General features: G+C 37.2%; 1 pseudogene; it reads right to left on the reverse strand.

Moving 5' to 3' along the window:
• Positions 1–17,025: 17,025 nt before the first annotated feature.
• Positions 17,026–18,064, reverse strand: LOC116889631 (annotated as a pseudogene).
• Positions 18,065–23,714: the final 5,650 nt, after the last annotated feature.

The raw sequence follows: 23,714 nt of genomic DNA on the forward strand, positions 1-23,714 counted from the left end.
TTCTCAAAAACATTAGTTATCATTTTTGTATTATTTTCTTTAAATTTTGAGTTTGACTCTCTTATCCAAGAGCAGAAGAATGAGATTCAGTTGTTCCTAATTTGCTCATATCACAAGTTATTTTTTTTTATTTCTGGTTTATTACATTGTCATATGTACTTTGTTCTCATTCTAACTTTAGAAAAGGATTATTTAACAAATAAATGTTAAATGTATTTTATAAGCAAATGTGTAAAAGATATTTTCTTTTTAATAATTTCAATGGGAATTAAGAATTTAGTGTGCTACTACTCTGGCTTGAATACAATCTTCTTTCTAGAGGTTATGTGTTGGAATGATGGTTTTCAGTATGGCAATGTGGATGTAGTAGGTTTTGCCAGTAAGGTATGGGGACTCTACCTTCATAGATAAAGTAATGTGATTAAAGTTCAAGTCCTGTAAGTTGATGAATTCTTACTAGAATGGGCTTTTATAAGGTAGCTGGGTATTTTCTGGGTCCCTGTCAACATTCACTTCAATTATCATGGTCTTGGTTGCCATGAAACCTGCTCTGAACTGAATAGATGATAGTTCTGTACAGTTCTTTGAAACTTGTGAAACTTAAATAATGTCATCCTAATTAGTTTTCCCAGTGACAGACCAAAGGGCTAGCTCAACTCTAGTCTAGGTTGGTGATCCAACTTTATTTAGATTACTTACCAGAGCATGACTATAGGGTTAGTTGCAGGAATATGAATAAATTAAAGACTGATATAATACCCAAAATATCTCACCCCAGAAAATGTTGCAATTCACAAAAAAACTACATCTCTAGGGCTCTCTATTTTGAAGTCAACTCCACTGGAAAGTCCTCTCTCTACCAAAAGCTTACTGATTGTATTACCTAGGAAATACCTTATACCTTATTATATTATACTATACTAAACTAACTGTATAATATGATACAATACGAATAAAAGAAATTCCGAGATATAAATAATACTAATATGTTTAAAACAAAAGAATATGTGAGATTATTAAAATGGGTGAAGCTGATCACATTTGCTTTCAAAAGCAGAGTATTTCCTTCAGTTAGAAGGTAAAGAACTGCACTAGAGATCAGTGACTTTAAGCAAAAAAGTGGATGACTGTTGCCTGATGATGAAAGTTACGTGGCAAGTGAAGCTTTAATATTAAAGGAAGCAAAAATGCATTCTGCCTGAGTCTTGAGAACATATTTTCCCCATTTTCTTGATAAAAATTTAAGAATAATTGATTCCTTAATCACTGATCTTGGGAGATCCATAGAAAATGATTCAGCCACATAGTGCAGCAGTGATAATCTATAGAAACACACAGAATAAATGTGTCATGTTTCAAAAAACTCCACTGAGTTCATGGTTACTTTTTATGCAGTGCCAGGGTTATTTTGGTGCAAAAATAAACCACAACTAAGGGAAATTTTATGAAGGAAATCATTTAATTTGAGCCTGCTTGGAATTTCAGAGATTTAGTCTACTGTCCTCAGGGCAGGAAGCATTGAAGCATGCATGCAAGCAGATATGGTGCTGTGAGAACGAGTTGAGAGTTCTAGATCTGGAGTAATAGGCAGCTGGAAAGAAGTGACTCTGGGCTTGAAGTCGGCTTTTGAAAGCCCAAAGCTCACTACCAGTGACTCACTTCCTCTAATAAGGCCACACCTAATTTAACAAGGCCACATCTCTTAATTCCTCTCAAATAGTTACTTTCCCCGATGACCAAATATTCAGATATATGAGCTTATGGGAACATCCTTATTCAAATAACCACACATATATATTAAGAGAAACCTAATATAATAAAAAATAGAGCATTCCAAATATACTTAAGACAAAATTAAAAACAATCAATAGATTAATTTCTTTGGTTGCAGAGATTTTAAAACAGCCTAATATTGAATTTATCATGTTATTATTAGTAATCAATTCATGCCGGATTAAAATGAAAAAGAAAAAGTAGGAAGAAAGAAAACATCAAATAAACAGTTTGAAGAGAAAAAGCACTAGTAATTTAATGTTGAAACCAAAGTTATTGATAGAAGAGATAAGGTGATTAAGAAGCAAGGCTTGATGCACAAAGGAATAAAGGAGGGGATCCTTCATGGAAAGACCTAACCCAAATTAATTTATAATATCTGAAAGTACGAGGAGGCAGAGGAGGAGGGGAACAACAATGTTGACAGCAGTGACAATGAGCACTATGATTACCATGACAATGATGATGACAAGGATGAGAAAAAGCAATGTGACTGCAGTATGTGTGTGTGAAGGAGTAAGTGCCTGATTCTTGTGCCTGCTCTTGGGCTCTTTTTCTTCTGTTGGTTTGGACAGCATAGATATGATGATTTTTGTTTTATCTTATATTTTATTTTGTCATGTTTGGCTGTTATCTCCCAGAAGCTTGTTCTATTTTTAATCAAAGACAGAAAGGGAGTAGATCCTGAGGAAAGGAGAGGTGAGGAGGATCTGAAAGAAAAAGAGGGAGGGGAAATTATAATCAAGTTATACTGAATAAGAAAATAATCTATTTTCAATAAAGAAGAAATACGTAAACAAAAAAGTAACAACAAAACCAATGTTATAACAAATGTTATTCAATGCTGTGGGGTTCAACCCAAGTTGGTAGCCAAATTTGTTAATTTCAGCCATAGTGTTGGCTTTTGATTAATGAGAGACACTAGTAAATGGGTCATTAAATCTTTTTCATTCCTTTTAGAGAGTTTCTGATAGTAGGCTTAGGCACAGGGGAGTGCTGGCTTGGAGAGCCCCCCAAAACCCATTTCTTGAAGCCATGAAAGTGAAGCCTGAATTGTACTGGCAACCCCAAAATATTGGGTATGCCAGAGATAAAGAGAATGTTAATCCCACCAGGCAAGAATAAGTTCAGTAACACCTTTTTTTTAGCTGAATTTGAAGCAAGTTAATACTGGTAATGGATATTGGCTAGGCCCATAACCATATTCCCAGAATATGGTTCCTAATTACCATAGTCAGTGGCTTATAAAGGCAAAACCCACAAAGTTCTGTACTTCCCATCGTTGTCCAATCAAGGGTAGGCATACATTCTGGCATACTTCTTGCCTCTGTACTGCCTGCCTATATGTGATCAAGCATATCTTGTGTGGGTGGGACAACAAAGCTTGTTTATAGAAATGAAAACAGATTTTTTTTTAATATGAACAATAGTCCCCAGCATTTGAGAAAGTTATTTGTCTTTGGTCATGTGGGACTTACAAGGTAGAGGCATTTTGGTTTTATAGACCTCTTAAGCACAGTAATTTAAACTTAAAGTACAATGTTAGCCCTCACAAGAAGTATACACTCAAGCAAGAGACATGCATCGTAGGCAGCAAATATGAAGTGAATAGCCTTTTAACTCCTTTAATATTAGATATGCAACTACAGAATATAGAATTTACCCTACTGGCTTTTCGTCTTGCTTTGGTCCAGTATTCTCTGATTATTCCCCCATATCTCCTTTTCTTTTTTAAATGGAAATGTATTTCTTTTCAGTAAAAAAATAAAACAAAAATAGAAATACTGTTAATCTATTATCATTTTCCAGTCATAGTAATAATAGAAATATTTAGCTTTCTTTTGTGTTTATGTACATTTTTATAAATTCAGTGAATGCACATTAAACATTTTACTAAAAAAGCCCTAAATACAGTAGCGGAAATTTAATTTTGTCTCTGAGGGGGCATTAACTTCATTACCACTAAATAGTTGCCTAGATTTTCAGTAGTAAGCAAGGTTTCTTTATTATTGAGTAGTTCTTAAGTCTAAGTAGATTAAGTGTTGGTTTCTGCCAAAGTGTGTGTGCTACTACTGCTCTTAGGGTTATTGTGCCATGTTGGTCATTGATATGATTAATGGGTGTCTGTCTTAGTTGGGATTAGTAGTACCATGATGAAACTCTGAGGAAAAGCAACTTGGAGAGAAAGGATTTATCTGGTGTACATATTCTAAGTCATGGTGAATTGTGGAAATCCAGGACAGGAATTCAAACCAGGTGGAAATTTGGAGGCATAAGCTGATGGAGAAGACATGAAGAAGTTTGGATTACTGTCTTGCTCCTCTTGGCTTGCTCATCCTGCTTTCTTATAAAACCACGGATTAGCTAAGTAGGGGGTGGCACCACCTAAAATTGACTGGGTTTCCTCTAGTCACTGGTTAAGAAAATGCTCTACAGTCCTGCCTATGGCCCAATTTTATGAAGGCATATTTTCAATTGAGGTTCACTGCTTTCAGATGTCAAGTTGTATCAAGTTGACATAAAGCTATTCTGCACAGCATTATAGCTAGTTGTATGTTTGCTTACCTCCCTCCTTTGGAAGCTTGCTTGGTACCTTCTGGTACTAAATAAAAGTCAATCCTCAAGGACATCATATCCTTTGGGAATGACAATATATATTCTGTGCCATTGTATGTTGAAAGTGCATAATTTGACTTTTGATTTTACAGCTGGTTACAGATTGTCTTAAATCTTAGAGAAGACTTGGACTTCATAAGTGTTGAGACTGAAAGACATGGGGACTTGTGTGACATTGGGCTAGATGCTTTTATATCATGTTATGAACCTATGAAGGTCAGGAAATAGAATATGGTAGTTTAAATTAGAGTGACCACCAGAGGTTCTTATGTTTTAATATTTGGTTTTGAAGGCAAATACCAGTCAGTGGGATGGAGTTCAGTCATTTACTTCTCTATTTCTTGTTTGTTTATAGTACTGTTGACTGGCTAGGACTAGAGGACACTGATGCCCATGTTGACACACCAACATGAACATCCTGGATAAACTTATTCTAGGCCAACTGTGGAGGAAAATACTGTCCAGAAAAACTAGATCTCTCTCACAAACATATTTTTTAATTCAAATGACATCATCCATTTGAAAACGGTTTGGCTTGTATTTTTTAAGTTAAACATAATAGAAAAGAACAGCTCTACTTTTAGAGACTTCACCTTCTAAAAATAAAAAAATGTACTTTCACATAAGGACTACTCCTCAAATAATTATAGCAATTCTATGCACAATAATTACTAACTGGCTACAGCCAAGCTTAGTCACCAACTGCTGAATGGACAAAGAGCTGGGACATGCTTATGTGGTGGGACACTGTTCAGGAATCAATGGGAAAGAAATTCTGACAGCTGCTACAGCATGGATGAATTTCAAATAATTTGCTTAACAAGAGGAGCCAGACAAGCTGTTTTCCATGATGTTGGATCACATTTGTGCAGAACTACAGGGAAGACAAAATTATTGTAACAGAGAGCTGCTCTGAGGTATCCTAGGTTCATAAATGAGGAAAGAATTGAATGTAAATGTTGTGTAATGACTATTTAAGATCATGAGAACATTGCATATTACTGTTACTTATAATGACATATAATAATGGATATAATGGATACTCTGATCATAATGAATTTCTAATTCAATATTGATAGGTTAACATTATATATAAACTATGCTGCAGTAAAACTGACTTAACCAATGAAGTTTAAATATATCATTATGATTTTTCTGATGAATCTACTAGCATTCCTGTCTTTGTTTATCATTACTAAGCCTAGTTTAAAGCATGCCTTAAAAATCAGATATCACAAAATCTTAAATACTTTATTTTAATTTATTTAAAATTTTTTGAATTTCCATCATTGATAATATTATAAACATGCTCAGACTAGATAGAATGTAATAGATTAATTATTTCAGACTAGGAACATTGCCCCCATTAAAAGATTTGGGTAAAAACAGCATTTTTTTGTCAGGAGGTAGCCTTCTGCTTGTCTTAGGTATAGGCCTTATTTTGTCTGGAAGCCAAAGGTCCTGGAAACTAGAGTGCTATGATCTAGAGGGGGCTTCAACTCAATGGTCTTTACTAATCATAAAGAAAAACCCACTGTTAATCACTGTCCTAAAAATAGTTTTGGTCTTACATTATTTAACTCTTATTTATTTCTTGACAGTGAAGTACTTTACCACTGAATACTACCTCTCAGTTCCCTTTCTCATTTTTTTTATGACTGAAGTTTGACAAGTGTCTTTGTACTTGAAATTATATTGCTGACAAGGTCTCCAATGGCACAGATACATTCTTTCCCACTTACTCAAAAGTGGGAAAGCCTCTGTAGTATTCATGACATCTTGTCCATGGCATCTTTATCTGACTGACTTGTCCAAATGAATGTGTAGCTTGGGCCATGCTTTTGAAGGAGGCCACATAAAACCTTTATCTTGGTGGCTCCTATCCCACTTTGTTACTAACCTGAAAGAGAATTTTTTTCACCATTTTCTCATTGAACAGACCTATTGCTTGGCCTAACATCTGACTCAGAACACTTCTTATTTCTGCAGAGATCATATACTACTTATTGCTGTTATCCACAGCTGCTTGTGCTGTGGTCCCTAGGATCTGATAGCTAATAGAGTGTTATACACTTCTTACAGAAAGCCAAACGCTCTAGTAGTCACTAGCCTTAGATACATGTTTCATCCTGAAAAGAAAATTCCTGAGGATGCCCACAGTGGTCTCAGTGTGTTCATTAGACAGCACAATGACTATGGGCTTCTGGGTAAGCTTCGTCCTGGGACCTTTGCTGGAATGGTGACACTTATTATGAACTGAGTGGTTTTAGCAGACTTAGTGATTCAGATACTCAGAGGTAGTTCTATGGTTCAAAACCTAAGGCTATCTACCACTTTCCTTATATCTACATTCTTTTGATTTAAATTTACTCATGTGTTAGTTCATTCTTATGTAAATTCAAAGTACTGACTGAACCTTTAACCTGTGCTGGGTCTGTTCCAGGCATTGAGAATCAATCAGTGAATACTGAAGATAACACAGGGTTTTAGTTTCTGAAAGTAGAAAATAACTATACCGTTCAGGGAGTGGAATAACAGGGAAATATTTTATATTTCATAATGTGGGAGGACAATTTAGGCATTAATGGAATGAAGAAGAGACTTCATAGGGCTCTATGAAAAGGGGGAGGAAGACTCAGGTACAGTACTGTAAGCTTGTGTCAAGTGTAGAGACCCTGAAGTAGAAACTCACTAGATGCATTGTGTTTAATAAATAAGACAGAAACATGTTATTGGGCAGAGAATAACAACACAGACATCTGAATCACAGTTGGCATTCCACATAGTCTGGGGAAGCTCTGGTCCATTCTTTCCAAGGGGAGAAAGATAACAGCATCATTCTAATTTCATCCAACCAAATCTTTAGTGAAAGAGTAAGAAGATTAGAGGTAAGGAGAAATGGGAGATAGAGATTTCTCTATTAGTTTGTATGGTAATAGGAAACCACACACAGTCTTCTGAAGAACTGCCAATTCAAGCTGAGAGACAAAGAGTTCATGACTCAGATGAGTGGACCTTGATATAAGATTTAGCTCTCTAAGATCCATTTAATCATGCCCAGACATCTTTTTTATTCTAAACCTCTGATAGCAAGGATGCTCTGTATGCCTTGTGAGGAGAGGCTAAGCACATTGATAAAATGTCCTATGGTACAAATGATAGCCTTTCACAACAGTGAGCCAGCCCAGGCACCAGCAGTAGGTGGCTTAAAAGACATTACCATGCAAAATATGGGAAAAAAGCAGGTGTGATTAGAGAAGACACCAAGAATTCCGAAATGCTAAGACAATAAGAAGCTGTCACAAGTTAACTGGATATCCAGTGAGGCAGATGGTGCACAATGCTAGACTTGAAGTTGACATTCAACTTGAACCTCTCTATTGAGGAGACACCATTGAATATGATCTAATTTCCAGGCAGGTGAGATTAGTGAGGGAGAAAAGACACAGCATGGACTCTCTGACCCTCTGTGATACCTAGGAGAAGACAGAGGAAGCACAGATGAATTGTGGGACCCGCAGGAAGGTGTTCCAGGCTAGACATAGCAAAAGCAATTAGAAAAAGGGTGGAAGGGCTGAGGCATATGCAGTGGACATAGAAAGCAGGGTATGATGAAAGAGAAAACTACTGCCTTCAAGGCTGAACAGATGCTTGACTGACAGGTGAACAGCAATGTCATTTTTGGTCAAGGGCTCCAGGGTGTGCTGGAGAAGATGAGTGCTTCTGCCAGGCTTGATTAAAGGCTGTTTGTTGGGGGTGTCTGATAGTCAGCTAGAAATATAGATTTGACAAGGAAAGATATATCAGAAAGTTATCAGCAACCATGTTTGTGAAGAGCAGAACATTTATGAGACCTCAGGGACCATTAGTATTGACATCTTCAAAGACAAATTAAATAGCAGGGACCACTAGCCATCTTATATTGGAAAGAATATAAAAAGAGGGGAGGCCTGATTTGTATGGAAATGCAGAATTGAACTGACAGGAGGAAGGAGTTCATATGTCATGACAGAAAGACATGAGGCAAAAAGGAGCTGGACAGAAAAATGTTTAGATATCCTTAGTGTGAGTTGCCAGATGGTCAATTTCCTTAACTGTGTGGTCATTTCTCTCCATTCGCCCCTGGATGTTTCTGTAACCAAAGCTAACATATGTTTTATAAACTGTTGGACAGTGTTGGATTAGTGGGTTGAAGAGTTTCTCACAAATGAATTAAACAGTGCAAAATTTGGTGAACCTGGGAGAGAGTACATTCTGTTCTTTTTTACATTGTGATGCCCGTTCAATCCTACAGGTGGCACTATTACCCTACACTATGACTTCAAGCAGCACACACAGGACTTGAGGTCAGTACAAACTCAACTGGGAGAATTCAGAGAGCAGATTATAGTGAAAAGAACTAGACAATTTTATTTTGGAGACTTATTTTTGCCAAAGAGCAAAGTTGCATTTGTAGTAAATTTTATGGTAAAGAAATACTTGGGTTTCTAACATCATTCTTTTGGTTTTGGGTGTGTTGAGTTCTGGCTAGTGTTAGGCTGGTCTTTATAGCAGGGTTTTGATTACCTGCATCTTAAAAGATTCCTATTTAGAACATACTTGTGGAATGATGAAGAGTTATGATCCTATGATCCATTAGGTTTAATCCATATTGTTGAGTGTGTGTAATTTATAGAGAAAAGCACAAAACTAACATAGTGACAAAATGATACACAGGGGGACAATTATTGGGTGGTTGAATTTTTTTCAGTACACTTTTCTGTATTATTTGAAGTTTTCTTAAGTGACACATCTTTTTTTAAACAATCAGCGTTATCGAAAGTTATTTTACATGACATAAAACCCACACACTTAAAGCAATGCATATTTTTTATCACAAAGATTATGTCGTTAAATCCATGACTTGTGAGATAGAATGCAGACTTATTTCCTATACATCTCCTGTATTTCCCTATTGTTAAGAAAGTAATAAATGGAGAGACTGTTAAAAGCTGTAGTTGTTTTAAATAACATGTTTTAGGAGCTGAGAGCAGTATTTACTGTAGAGATGTGCTTTTGAGTTCTCTTCAGGAGGAACACAGTCCACCAGACTTGCATTTCAACAGGCAGGTATAGACTCAGTGCTTGCAGCTTTGTCTGGGTTGGTTCAGAGTGCTTGTGTTGCTGCTCTTAACCTGCTTTTAAATGCCTGAGTTTCAGATTGCAAGACTGGGCTGGGAAACTCCCAACAGAAATTTCCTATAAAGTTGTATCTATTATAGAAAAAAAATAGAATAGAGTTTGATGGTTATTTGGGTGATAAACTAGGCATGAACAGAAAGTAAATGAAGCATTTTTATTCATAAATGACCTATTGGTTTGATCAGACTGATAAAAGGTACATTTTAAAGATAAGAATTAATAAGAAAACTTATGCTAATTGAAGCTATCTTTTTGAATTTATGGTAAAATCACGAGCAAACCATGGTATGTATTTATGTGCTAGCCTTGATTCCATGTTGATCCCATGTTGGAAGTTGTCATGATCTTTCAAAAAACTCAGAGGTTCAATACTTAGAGATTTCCAAAACTCAAATTCTAATGATATTAACCCTTAGGAGAAGAACCAAGCCATTGATCCAGTTGTCTGTACCATGCCAGCAAAAATAATTTTGAGCTATAGAATCTTCCTCTCTTAAAAGACAAGGGTATTTACTGCTTTAATAATACATAGTATTTATTGCATGCACATTATATGCCTTGCTTTTAACAGCTTGTATGACAAGAAAATGCTGCATTTCAGAAGAGTAAAATAAAGTTCATGTAAGGAGAATCTTTTCCAAACTGTAATAATGTTATATTCAACTCAAGGTTGCATATCAATTGCTGAGTTCCAGTTATGACTGGAAGTCATGAGAACTGAGAGGACACATCCATGCAGGCAGCGGCTTGTCTTGGTGGAGCCACACAACATTTCCATGTACTGAATGGCTAAGCCAATGACTATGCTTCTTTAAGCACTGAAAATGTATTAAGCTTTTGACCTCATGGACTTCAGACTTTAAGTTTACATGTTTTTCCTCATTGTTCTGTGTAAACAATCTTATAGTTTCTGTTATTAGCAATATTTCTATCTCTAACACAAGGGGGGATTTTCTGATGTTCTTCAATGACTGAAAATAAACCATTTTTGTCTAGTTCAACCTTGGATTGATTAAAAGTTTTTGTTTGCTCCTGGCCTGAGGAGCTTCATTTTACAGAATGGTGGAGGCAGAGCCAACTATCTTAACATGCCTAGGTGGGACACTAGGAGATATTGAACACTGAAATAAAGTTGGAAAACAGACCAAAATTAAGGTTCCTGGATGCCAGCTTTCCTTTTTATGTGTGTGGTTAATGGAGCTACAATGGGCTTTGAATTTCACATAGCTTAATTTTCTATTAAGTTTTGCTTTGGAGTTAATACAACTCCAAGTTTTTTATCTATCAAAACTTACTAATTAACTAAGTTTTCCAAAATCATAAAACACACAGAACAAAATTAGTGCCCAGGTTTTCAGATGGCAAGCCACTTATTTATGTAGAGAGCATCTTCAGCTGTGAAAGCTATTAGTCACCAATGTCAAAACCACCAAGAGAAAAGGTAAGACAAGGGCAAACAGTGAAAGTATAGCACCACTGTCTGTCACTTTCTTACACCAATCTTAATAATGTTCGTTCCTTGTGGAAAATACTTGTGACCATATTACAGAACTTTGCTTCACTTGTGCTATATTTCCCCAACAGAGCAGAATGTCTTTTGCAAAGACACGATTTAAATTATCAGTGAAGCAGTGTTGGAACTTACATGGAAGATACTGTTATTGTAGATCATCCCCTCTCTGGATAAGGGAAACAAACCAGATATAGTGCCTCAATTTCCCATGAAGAAATACAAATCGATTAAACAAAAAGATTCCTCTACTGCATTCTGCATAAAGTCCTCTCTTTTCCCTACCCATCCCTTCCCTGTCTACCACTTCACCTGCTGTCCACCCTTTCCTGTTCACTTTCTTATTCTTAATGAAAGCTCCAAGAACCATTTTTGTTTTCTTTCTTCTCAATTTCATAGGCTTCTTTTCAAAGAAAGAAGAATCAAACTTCTTCAACAGTGATATATTCTTAAAGTATGTCTTTTCATTATTCCAAAATTTCCAGTTTTATTTTTAAAGTTTCTGACTGAAATCTAAGAATCAACTTTATTTTTTCATTCATTTTATATTTTCTGTCTGTCTTTACTTCCTTCCACTTTATCTTCTATCATATCTCCCTTGATAATGAACACCTATAGCTACATGCTACTGGAGATTTTTCCACTACAATCTCTTTATCTAGCCCATGTTTTGTATCCCTCATGGACTCATGATAGCTACCTTCTTTCTCATTACTATATGGTTGTTCCATGTTATATAATGAGCAGGCTTTGTTCTCATGGTACTAACCACTTATTTATCATCTCCTTTTACTTCTGTCACTCCTGCAGGAATTTAGTGAAGTTAGTTTGATTTATGCTAAGATACATACCATTTTCCTATCACTAGTCTCCTTCTTGTGTCACCATCTCTAATAGTACTTTTCTTTCTCTCTTTTTTTAATTGGATATTTTGTTAACTTACCTTTCAAATGTTAGTCCCTTCCCATGTTTCCCCTGTGGAGTCCCCCTATACCTTCTCCTCTCCCACTTTCTCTATGAAAGTGTTTACCCAACCACCAACCCCCTCCCTCTCATTTCCCCCACTGACATTTCCCTACACATGGGCACTGAACCTTCACAGGCCAAGGGCCTCTCCTCTCATTGATGCCTGACAAGGCCATAGTCTGCTAGACATGCAGCTGGAGCCATGGGTCCATCTCTGTGTACTCTTTGGTTGGTGGTTTAGTCTATGGGAGCTCTAGGGGGGGGGTCTGGTTGGTTGATATTGTGTTTCTTCCTATGCGGTTAAAAACCCCTTCAGCTTCTTCAATCCTTTTTCTAACTCCTCCATTAGGGATCCCGTTTTCAGTGCAATGGTTGGTTGAGAGCATCTGCCTCTGTATTTGTCAGACTCTGGCAGAATCTCAGAGGAGACAGCTATATCTGGCTCCTGTCAGCATACACTTCTTAGTATCCACAATATTGTCTGGTTTTGGTGACAGTATATGGGATGGATCCCCCAAGTAGGGGCAACTCTGGATGACCTTTCCCTCAGTATCTGCTCCACACTTTGTCTCTGTATTTCCTTCCATGAATATTTAATGCTCCCTTTAAGAAAGACTGAAGTATCTACTCTTTGGTCTTCCACCTTCTTGAGCTTCATGTGATCTATGGATTATGTCTTGGGTATTGCAAGGTTTTAGGCTAATATACATTCATCAGTGAGTGCATACCATGTGTGTTCTTTTGCGATTGGGTTACCTCACTCAGGATAATATTTTCTAGCTCCATCCATTTGCCTAAGAATTTCATGAAGTCATTGTTTTTAATAGCTGAATAGTGCCCCATTGTGTAAATGTACCACATTTTCTGTATCCATTCCTTTGTTGAAGGACATCTGGGTTCTTTCCAGCTTCTGGCTATTAAAATAAGGCTGCTATGGACATAGTGGAACATCTGTTCTTGTTCTATGTCGGGGTATCATATGGGTATATGCTCAGAAGTGGTATAGCTGGGTCCTTAGGTAGTACTATGTCTAATTTTCTGAGGAACCATTAGACTGATATCCAGAGTGATTGTAGCAGCTTGCAGTCCCACCAACAATGGAGGAGTGTTCCTCTTTCTCTACATCTTAGACAGCATGTCTAGTCACCCAAGATTATGACCTTAGCCATTATGACTGGTGTGAGGTGGAATGTCAAGGTTGTTTTGATTTGCATTTTTGTAATTGGGTTAGTAAAGATCTTTTCCCAATCTGTTGGTTGCTGTTTTGTCCTATTGACAATGTCATTTGCCTGACAGAAGCTTTGCAATTTTATGAGGTCCCATTGTCCATTCTTAATCTTAGAGCATATGCCATTGGTGATCTGTTCAGGAAAATTTCCCCTGTGCCCATGTGTTCAAGGTTCTTCCCCACTTTCTCTTGTATTAGTTTCAGTGTATTGGGTGTTGTATGGAGGTCCTTGATCCACTTGGACTTGAACTTTGTACAAATTGATAAGAAGAACAATTAGAATTTTTCTACACGCTGAACCCCAGTTGAACCAGCACCATTTATTAAAACTGCTATCTTTTTTCCACTGGATGGTTTTAGCTCCTTTGTCAAAGATCATTTGACCATAGGTGTGTGGGTTCATTTCTGAGTCGTCAATTCTATTCCTACCTACCTGTATCTATACCAATATCACACATTTTTTTTTTTAAATCACGATTGATCTGTAATACAGCTTGAGTTTGGGGATCATGATTCCCCTAGCAGTTGTTTTATTGTTGAGGATAGTTTTCCCTATTCTGGGTTTTTTGTTATTCCAAATAAATTTGCAAATTGCTTTTTCTACCTCTCTGAGTAATTGAGTTGGAATTTTGATGATGATTGCATTGAATATGTAGATTGCTTTTCACAAAATGGACATTTTTTTATGCCTTCATTTTCATTAAATTCTAAAAAGTCTTTAATTTCTTTATTTCTTCCTTGAACTGAGTAGAGCAGTGTTCAACTTTCATGTGTGTGTGGGAGCTTTCTGTCATTGTTTTGTTTTTGAAGAGCATCCTTAGTCTGTGGTGATCTGGTAGGATGCATGGGATTAACAAAATGGACATTTTTACTATATTAATCCTGCCAATCCATGAGCATGGGAGGTCTTTCCATCTTCTGAGATCTTCTTCGATATCTTTCTTCAGAGACTTGAAGTTCTTGTCATACAAATCTTTCACTTGCTTCATTAGAGTTACACTAAGGTATTTTATATTGTATGTGACTATTGTGAAGAGCATCTTTTCCCTAATTTCCTTCTCAACCTGTTTTTAATCCTTTGAGTAGATTAATTGTTTGAGTTATTTTTATTTTTATATCTATCTACTTTGCTGAAGTTGTTTATCAAGTTTAAGAGTTCTCTGGTGGAATTTTTGGGGCCCCTTAAGTATACTATCATATCATCTGCAAATAGTGTTATTTTGACTTCTTTCTTTCAATTTGTATCCCTTTGATATATCTTCGTTGTCTATTTGCTCTGGGTCAGACTTTAAGTACTATATTGAATATGTAGGAAGAGAGTTGGCAGCTTTTTCTAATTCCTGATTTAAGTGGGATTGCTTCAAGTTTCTCTCCATTTAGTTTCATGTTGACTACTGGTTTCCTTATATATTGTTTCTTACTATGTTTAAGTACGAGCCTTGAATTCCTGATCTTTCCCAGACTTTTAATCATGAAGGGGTATTGAATATTGTTAAATGCTTCCTCAGCATCTGATGAGATGATCATTTGTTTTTTCCTTTGACTTTGTTTCTATAATGGATTGCATTGACGGATTTTCATACATTGAACCATCCCTGCATCCCTGGGGTGAAGCCTAATTAATCATGATGGATGATCGCTTTGACGTGTTCTTAGAGTATTCGCAAGAATTTTATTGAGTATTTTTTATTGAGTATTTTTTATTGAGTATTTTTGCATCAATATTAATAAGGGAAATTGGCCTGAAGTTTTCTTTTTTTGGGGGGGGTCTTTGTATGGTTTAGGTATAATTAGTGCAATTTTGGTATAATTTAGTGCAATTGTTACTTCATAGAACAAATTGGGTAGTGTTCCTTCTGTTTCTCTTTTGTGGAATAGTTTGGAGAGTATTATTACTAGTTCTTCTATGAAGTTCTGATAGAATTCTGTACTAAATCCATCTGGTCTTGGTCTTCTTTTGGTTGGGAGTGTTTTAATGACTGTTTTTATTTCTTTAGAGGTTATGGGGATGTTTAGATCATTTATCTGATTCTGATTTAACTTTGGTGCCTGGTACAAGTCTATAAAAATGTTCATATCATCCAGATTCTCCTGTTTTTTTGAATCCAGGCTTCTGTGGTAGGATCTGGTGATTTTTCGAATTTTCTCAGTTCCTGTTATGTCTCCCCTTTCATTTCCAATTTTATTATTTTGGAATCTGTCCCTGTGCCCTCTAATTCTGGCTTAGGGTTTATCTATCTTTTTGATTTTTTTCAAAGAACCAGTTCCTGCTTTGTTGATTTGTTGTATAGTTCTTTTGTTTCTCTTTGGTTGATTTCAGCCCTGGGTTTTATTATTTCCTTCCTTCTACTCCCTTTGAGTTTATTTGCTTCTTTTTGTTCTTGAGCTTTCATGTGTGCTACCAACCTGATGAAGTATACTCTCTCCAGTTTCCTTTTGGAAGCACTCAGAGCTGTGAGTTTTCCTCTTAGCACTGCTTTCATTGTGTCCCATAGGTTTGTGCCTTCATTTTTATTAAAATGTAGAAAGTCTTTAATTTGTTCCTTTTTTTTCTTCCTTGGCATGGTTATCATTGTTCAGCTTCTATGTGTATGTGGGCTTTCTGTCATTTTTGTTGTTATTGAGGACCAGCCTTAGTCTATGGTGATCTGATAAGATGTATGGGATTATTTGAGTCTTCTTGTATCTGTTGAGTCCTGTTTTGTGACCAGTTACATGCTCAGTTCTGAAGAAAGTACCATGAAATGCTGAGAATAAGGTTTATTCTTTTGTTTTAGGATAAAATAGCCTATAAATTCTGTCAAATCCATTTGGTTCATAACTTCTGTTAGTTTCACTGTGTCTCTTTTCAGTTTCTGTTTCCATGATCTGTCCATTGATTAAAGTAGGGTGTTAAAGTTTCCCATTATTAATATGTGAGGTACAATGTGTGCTTTGAGCTTTCATGAGACTTCTTTTATTAATGCAAGTGTCCTTAGATTTGGAGCATAGATATTCAGAATTGAGAGCACATCTGGTGTGTTTTTCCTTTGATGAGTATGAAGTGCCCTTCCTTATCCTTTTTGATAACTTTTGGTTGAAAGTCAATTTTTGTCAATATAAGAATGGCTACTCCAGCTTGTTTCTTAGAACCATTTGCTTGGAAATTTTTTTCCCAGCTTTTTACTCTGAATTAGTGTCTGTCTTTGTCACTGAGGTATGTTTTCTGTATGCAGGAAAAGGCTGGCTCCTGTTTATGTTTCCCGTCTGTTAGTCTATGTCTTTTATTGGGGAATTTAGTTCATTGATGTTAAAAGATATTAAGGAGTAGTGGTTGTTGTTTTTTGTCATTTTTGTTGTTAGAGGTAGAATTATGTTTCTGTGGCTTTCTTCTTTTGGGTTTGTTGCAAGAAGGTTGACTTCTTGCTTTTCCTAGGTTGTAGTTTCTCTTCTTGAGTTGGAGAGTTCCATCTACTATTATTTATAGGATTGGATTTGTGGAAAGATATTGTGTAAATTTGTTTTTGTCATGGAATATTTTGGTTTCTCTGTCTATGGTAATTGAGAGTTTTTCTGAGTATAATAGCCTGGGCTGGCATTTGTGTTCTCTTAGGTTCTGAATGTCATCTGTACAGGATCTTCAAGAGAGAAGGGAGGGCTCCCTAGGCCCCTCCTGTTATTATGGGGTCTGGGATGGGATTGTGAGGGAGATGCTCAGTGTTGGGTGCTGAGTTGGGATGGGGACTCCTCAGAAACTAAGGGCCTCTCTCTTGCTCTCAGTATCCTTGCTGGGCTGGGTGGTTCAGGGTTTCTTACTCCTTGGAGGCCATGTAGGCCATAAGGTCCACCACCTTGTTGCTGTAGCCGTATTCATTGTCATACCAGGAAATGAGCTTTACAAAGTTGTCATTGAGAGCAATGCCAGCCCCAGCATCAAAGGTGGAAGAGTGGGAGTTGCTGTTGAAGTCGCAGGAGACAACCTGGTCCTCAGTGTAGCCCAGGATGTCCTTTAGTGGGCCCTTGGATGCCTGCTACCACCTTCTTGATGTCATCATACTTGGCAGGTTTCTCCAGGCGGCATGTCAGATCCACAACGGATACATTAGGAGTAGGAACACAGAAGGCCATGCCAGTGAGCTTCCCGTTCAGCTCTGGGATGACCTTGCCCACAGCCTTGGCGGCACCAGTGGGTGCAGGGATGATGTTCTGGGCTGTCCCACGGCCATCACGCCACAGCTTTCCAGAGGGGCCATCCACCGTCTTCTGAATGGCAGTGATGGCATGGACTGTGGTCATGAGCCCTTCCACAATGCCAAAGTTGTCATGTATGACCTTGGCCAGGGGGGCTAAGCAGTTAGTGGTGCAGGATGCATTGCTGACAATCTTGAGGGAGTTGTCTTATTTCTCGTGGTTCACCCCCATCACAAACATGGGGGCATCTGCTGAAGGGGTGGAGATGATGACCCTTTTGGTCCCACCCTTCAAGTGAGCCACAGCCTTCTCCATGGTGGTGAAGACACCAGTAGACTCCATGACATACTCAGCACCAGCATCACCCGATTTGATCTTAGCGGGATCTCGCTCCTGGAAAACGGTGATGGGCTTCCCGTTGATGACAAGCTTCCCATTCTCAGCCTTGACTGTGCCATTGAAGTTGCCATGGGTAGAGTCATACTGGGACATGTAGACCATGTAGTTGAGGTCAATGAAGAGGTCGTTGATGGCAACAATCGCACTTTGTCAGAAGAGAAGGCAGCCCTGGTAACCAGGAGCCCAATACGGCCAAATCCGTTCACATCGACCTTCACCATCTTGTCTATGAGACAAGGCTGGCACTGCACGGCTGTCTCTGGAACAGGGAGGGGGCAGAGAGCCTTTACTGGTTTTTTAAATTGTGAATCTTCCCTTTCTTCTATACCTATGATTCTTAGGGTGTGTCTTCTCATTGTGTCTTTGTGTTTCCTGGATGTTTTCGTTAGGAGCTTTTTGCCTTTTGCATGTACATTGACTGCTGTGTCAATGTTTTCTATGGTATCTTCTGCTCCTGAGAGTCTCTCTTTTTTCTCTAATATCCTGTTGGTGATGCTTACATCTGTGATTCCTATCCCTATCATGGTTGTCTCCTTTTATGATTTCTTTATCATTTCTACTTCCATTTTTTGAATCCTGGATGATTTTGTTCAATTCCTTTACCTGTTTGGTTGTGCTCTTCTATATTTCTTTCAGGGAGTTTTTCATGTCCTCCTTAAAGTCCTCTGTCATCATCATGAGATATGATTTATTACTTTGTATCTTGCTTTTCAAGTGTGGTGAGGTATCTAGGGATGGCTGTACTGGGAGAACTGGGTTCTTCTGATGCTATGTAGTGTTGGTTTCTGTTGCTTATGCTCTTGCACTTGCCTCTCGCCATCTGGTTATCTCTAGTGCTACCTGCCCTAGCTGTCTCTGACTGGAGCCTGTCCTTCTTGTCATCCTGGTTGCATCAGAACTCCTCAGAGTCTTTTGTAATCTTGTGATTGTGGGATCCTGTGATCCTGTGATCCTGAGTGTGTCAGAGCTCCTGGGAATCAAGCTGCCTCTAAGATACTGAAGTCTTGGTATGACCAAGCTCCTTAGATCCTATTGTGTCAGAGCTCCTGGGAATCAAGATTTCTCTGGCTGTTGCAGGAGTGGGTGGGGGTAGGCCAGAGCCCTGAGTTTCCTCCAGGCACAGATACAAGCTGGAAGGAACCCATACTTTTGGGTGTGCGGGGGTTGTGTTTACCTTGTTCCTATGTGGGTCCCAGTTATGCTTGGTGTTGGGGAAGATGTTGTGGCTTCAACTGTGATCTTGAGTGTGTGAGAGATCCAGTGCTCCTGGGTGTGTCCAATCTTCTGGGAGTCAAGCCTCCTCTGAGTTCCTGTGATCATGTGTTCCTGTGATCCTGTGTTTCTGAGCATGTTAGAGCACCTGTGTTCCTGGGCTTGTTAGAGCACCTAGGTGACATGATTCCTCTGGGTGTTGTGGGAATGGTTGCAGGACCAGAGCCAAGGTCCTTTCAGGGTACAAGTTTAGTCCAGAAGGGTCTATTAGTACTTTTAAAGATGTAATAAAGATAGTAGTCACATCTCTCTTGGTATTCACAGCCCAGCAGATCCTACTTATCACTTAAATGTCTTTGTTTGCCAATAAAAATGCCTACCACTAATCCACTGGTTTGATCATTGTTTTTTTGTCTTTTGTGAATATTTCTATAGAACAGGTTAAATATTGTATTATGATTTTTTTCTTGGGTATAGGTCTTGCTTCTCATGGGTGTTGAGTTCACTGGGTAGAGAAACTGATGAAATTTAACCAGAATATCAGTAGCACATACCATGTAGTTTTAGGGGCAAGGTGATAATAACATAAAAAGTTTTAATTCATTCTACATTACATTTGCTATGTGATTTTTGTTTGTATTTTAAAAGGATTAGCAGACTGAAGAAGCTAATATTGAAGACACAAGAACCTCCAGCAGTAGAGAATACTGAGATGCAAGCAGAGTCTTCAGAAGGTGTGACAGAGGTGTGGCTTTGATATTCCATGAAAATCAACTGGGAAACTAAGTAAAACAATCTATTAGAATCAACATTAATCAAAACCCCAGTTGTATATGTTTTTTATTTGTTTGTTTGTTTTTAAATTTTATACCTCTCTATAAAGGAGTAAATTGAGAAAAAAAAGCACATTTGACTTTATGTGTTAGTTTGGATGGTCTACAAACATAGTCATTAATATGTCATTGATTGGAGACAGTGCCTCAAAAAGTAAAAGCTGCAGTTATAGTATACCAGACAGCAGTTAATCCCAGATATTTCTCTGAAGCCAAGTGAAGCTTGACACCAGCAAGAAAAAGGAACAAATTTATGTATTTTTTTCATTGACAGAAATTGTTCCTTGAGAAAACCTATAAGAAACAATTATATGTGTAATAGTATTATTACTTATTTTTGATATACCATATAGAGCTTGTGTTATAACATTTATATCTTACCATTGTTTTAAAACACATCTGTTGAAGGAGCTTGCAACCCCATAAGAACAACAATGCCAAGCAACCAGAGCTTCCAGGGACTAAACCACTACCCAAAGACTATACATGGACTGACCCATGGCTCCAGCTGCATATGTAGCAGAGAGTAGACTTGTTGTGGCACCAGCGGAAGGGGAAGCCCTTGGTCCTGCCAAGGTTGGACCCCCAGTGCAGGGGAATGTTTGGGGGCGTGGTAAGGGAGATGGATGGGGGAACAACCATATGGGGAGGGGGAGGGGATGGGGGCTTATGGACTGAAAACTGGAAAAGGGAATAATATTTGAAATGTAAGTAAAGAAATATATCTAATAAAAAAGAAACAAACAAACAAACCCACATCTAGTTTGGAAAAGGATTAGCCCAATCTCTACATATCATGAACAAGCCATAGTCAATTTATCTAGAAGAGATGGGGTTAAATTTTGTTGTCAATTCTTACTACTCTCTGAAATTTTTTGTAAATATTTAACTTACTGGTTTCAGGTGTTTGTACACAATAGAAACACATTAAACTGTCTAGCTGTATATTTTTCAGAACATTCTCTAATGTATTTTAAGAAATTGAAATGCATGTAGAATCAGTTTTTAATTTTATAAATAAGAGTTTTTCCTCCAAAATTTAATATAACAATTATCTATGGAATTTGAAAATATAATAGTGACTACCTCATTCAGCATCATCAAATTACACTCTTTCTTAATGGGTGCCTGACGTTTACAGTAAAAGAAAGCAAATATATTCATCACTGACAAGTATTAGTTATAAAACTTCATGGCTGTGGTGGTTTGAATATGCTTGGCCCAGGAAGTGGCACCATTAAGAAGTGTAACCTGTTTGGATTAGGTGTGGAATTGTTGGAGAAACTGTGTCACTGTGAGGATTGGATTTGAGACCCTCCTCCTAGCTGCCTGGAAGTCAGTCTTCCAGTGGCGGTCAGATCAAGATGTAGAACTCTCAGAACTACACTGTGCTTGCTTGGATGCTGCTGTGCTCCCTCCTTGATGATAGTGGACAGATCCTGTCTGAAGCTGCAAGTCAGGCCATAGCCTTGGTCATATTGTCTGGTTATAACAGTAAAACCATAACTAAGACATTACCAAATGGAAACAAATTCTATAAACTAGTCTTATTTACATTTTTTTTAAAAAAAAGTGTTTATCTTCAAATAAAATAGAAGCAGATTGGTTTAGCTGAAAAGGTAGCTGGATCATTGACACATTGCCCATCTATGATTAATGATAAAGAGGAAGTGAAAGCACCAGATTTCATGGCTTTGACAGTGTTTAATTCTTTGTTTTGTGATGTTTTGGTATTGGAAAGGACCTTAAAGGCTATTTAACTATTTTAGGACACTGCACATTTATTTAAGTCACAGTTTTATAGCTTCATCAATCCCTAGTGTCAGGAAACAGTTAAATATCTCTGGCAGACTTTATTGCCAAGAAATGAATCACAATGCACCCAGTGGCCAGGGTGAAATGATTGTATAACTTCAGGCAAGTTATGTAATTTCCTCCTATTTCATCTTATTCTGGCAAATGAGAATAATAAAGGGACTCTCCCAGGAATGCTAATATTTTAAACTAATTTTATCTAGCAATATTCTGGGGATAGAATGTCAATTTAAAGTACAATGAAGAGGCATGAAAAATTCTAATTATTCATCATGGTGGATTTTTCTTTCAATCCCCTTTTTGATGAGGTAATACAAATAAAAGTATGTTCTTGGAAAGACTATAAATTACATCTGTCAAAACTAAGATTGCCATAGTGCTCTGCCTTAAATACCATCTTACCAGTAGTGTGGGCAAGAGAAAAAAAATTAAGTTGTTTTGGAATTGACTTGAATTTATATTTTTAATCAAAACTAGTTATACTGTATTTTCACAAGAGAGCTCTGATTTATGTCTGACATAGTTTGTATAACTAAAGTAGAAGAAATAATACATGTTTCTCTGATATAAATTATGCTTTCTATTAGTCATCTCAGAAAAATCTTTATACATGTAAAATGTGCTTTGTAAAAATTGTGTAATTTAATTTAAAAAGAAGCCTTAATATATCCTTTCATAGTCAGTAACATAATGAACACCCTACCAAATCTGAGGCTATTTCTGTTTCATCATTTTACTGTCAGAAGATGTCTTATAACTTCAGTTATGACTTGAAATTACAGCTTTCCATCCCTATGGTTTAAGTTACTATTGTGGTTTTACAAAACTATTATATGTCTTTATTCTTTGAACTGTGTGAAAGCTTTAAAATTTTATAAAATATGTACTAAGAAGAAAAATAAATAGGATGATAATAATTATTGCACTAGGCAAGTGTAATACACATGTTATATACATGGAATCCTAACACTTGGTATTCTGGAGCAGAAAACTAATTTCAGGATCATGTGGACTAATGGGTGAGACACTGTCTTCAAAAATTAACAACAAAAACTAAAACTAAATAAACATACACACAGAAAAAAAAACAAAATAAAGATACGGCAAAATTATGGCATTTATTAAATGGTCTTCTGTGTTTTCTGAATATACAAAAACAATATTTAATCATCTTCATCAGACTTCCATATATGATATAAGTAAATATATGCTAAGTGATATAAAATGGAGTTGAATATAAAGGCCTTATCTAGGGGTGGGGAAGAGTTATCTTGGATAAGATCAAATCACTTTATAGTGAATGACTCAATGAGGTGTACTGAAGAAGTTAAATGACCTTAATCATCATGGAGCAGAGGCTGCTGTGATAAGCTGCAGAACCTCCTGGCCTTTAGTCATGGCAAGGAATTGAGCAAAGTAATACAGTGAAGCTAGTTCTATTGTCATATTACCGGAGCTGTTAATACTTACTAATAGAAACACAGAGAGAGGACACCTAATTCTTACCTGGGATCCATGTCCTTTTTCCTGATGTTTCCTTCAGGTGTTATTTTTGTGAAAGGGTGTGTTAGAGTCTTTAGGAGACTGAAGGATCAGTGGAGGCAAGTCTTCATTATGCAACTTTTGTGAGCTTGGCACCCAGGCTATGGTGGGAACTTTCTAAGTGATACAACTACTCTTGGGTTACCATTGCTTCTATAAGTACCCCATTCACTTGTATTCCTATAAGGAATTCCAATAAACCTATTGATATGTTAAGGTGGGCTTAAGGATGAGCATTCATTAGTTTATATTATTCCAGAAAAAGTAACAAGACAAGGTGTCAAGATTGAACCACTATTGACTGTTTTCTCAGTCAGCTCCTGAAAACCAGGGTTCATGTGTTTATAGTGCTGAGCACTTCTTATCCTCTCAAAGCCTCCAGAGTAAGAGTATCACAAAGTGCATACAGGCCCATATTTTTTTCTGCAAAGTGTTACATTTTGTCTCCAGTGCTGAGGGACTGAAGGTA

Source organism: Rattus rattus, chromosome 1, assembly GCF_011064425.1.
Source record: "Rattus rattus isolate New Zealand chromosome 1, Rrattus_CSIRO_v1, whole genome shotgun sequence".
NCBI lineage: Eukaryota > Metazoa > Chordata > Mammalia > Rodentia > Muridae > Rattus > Rattus rattus.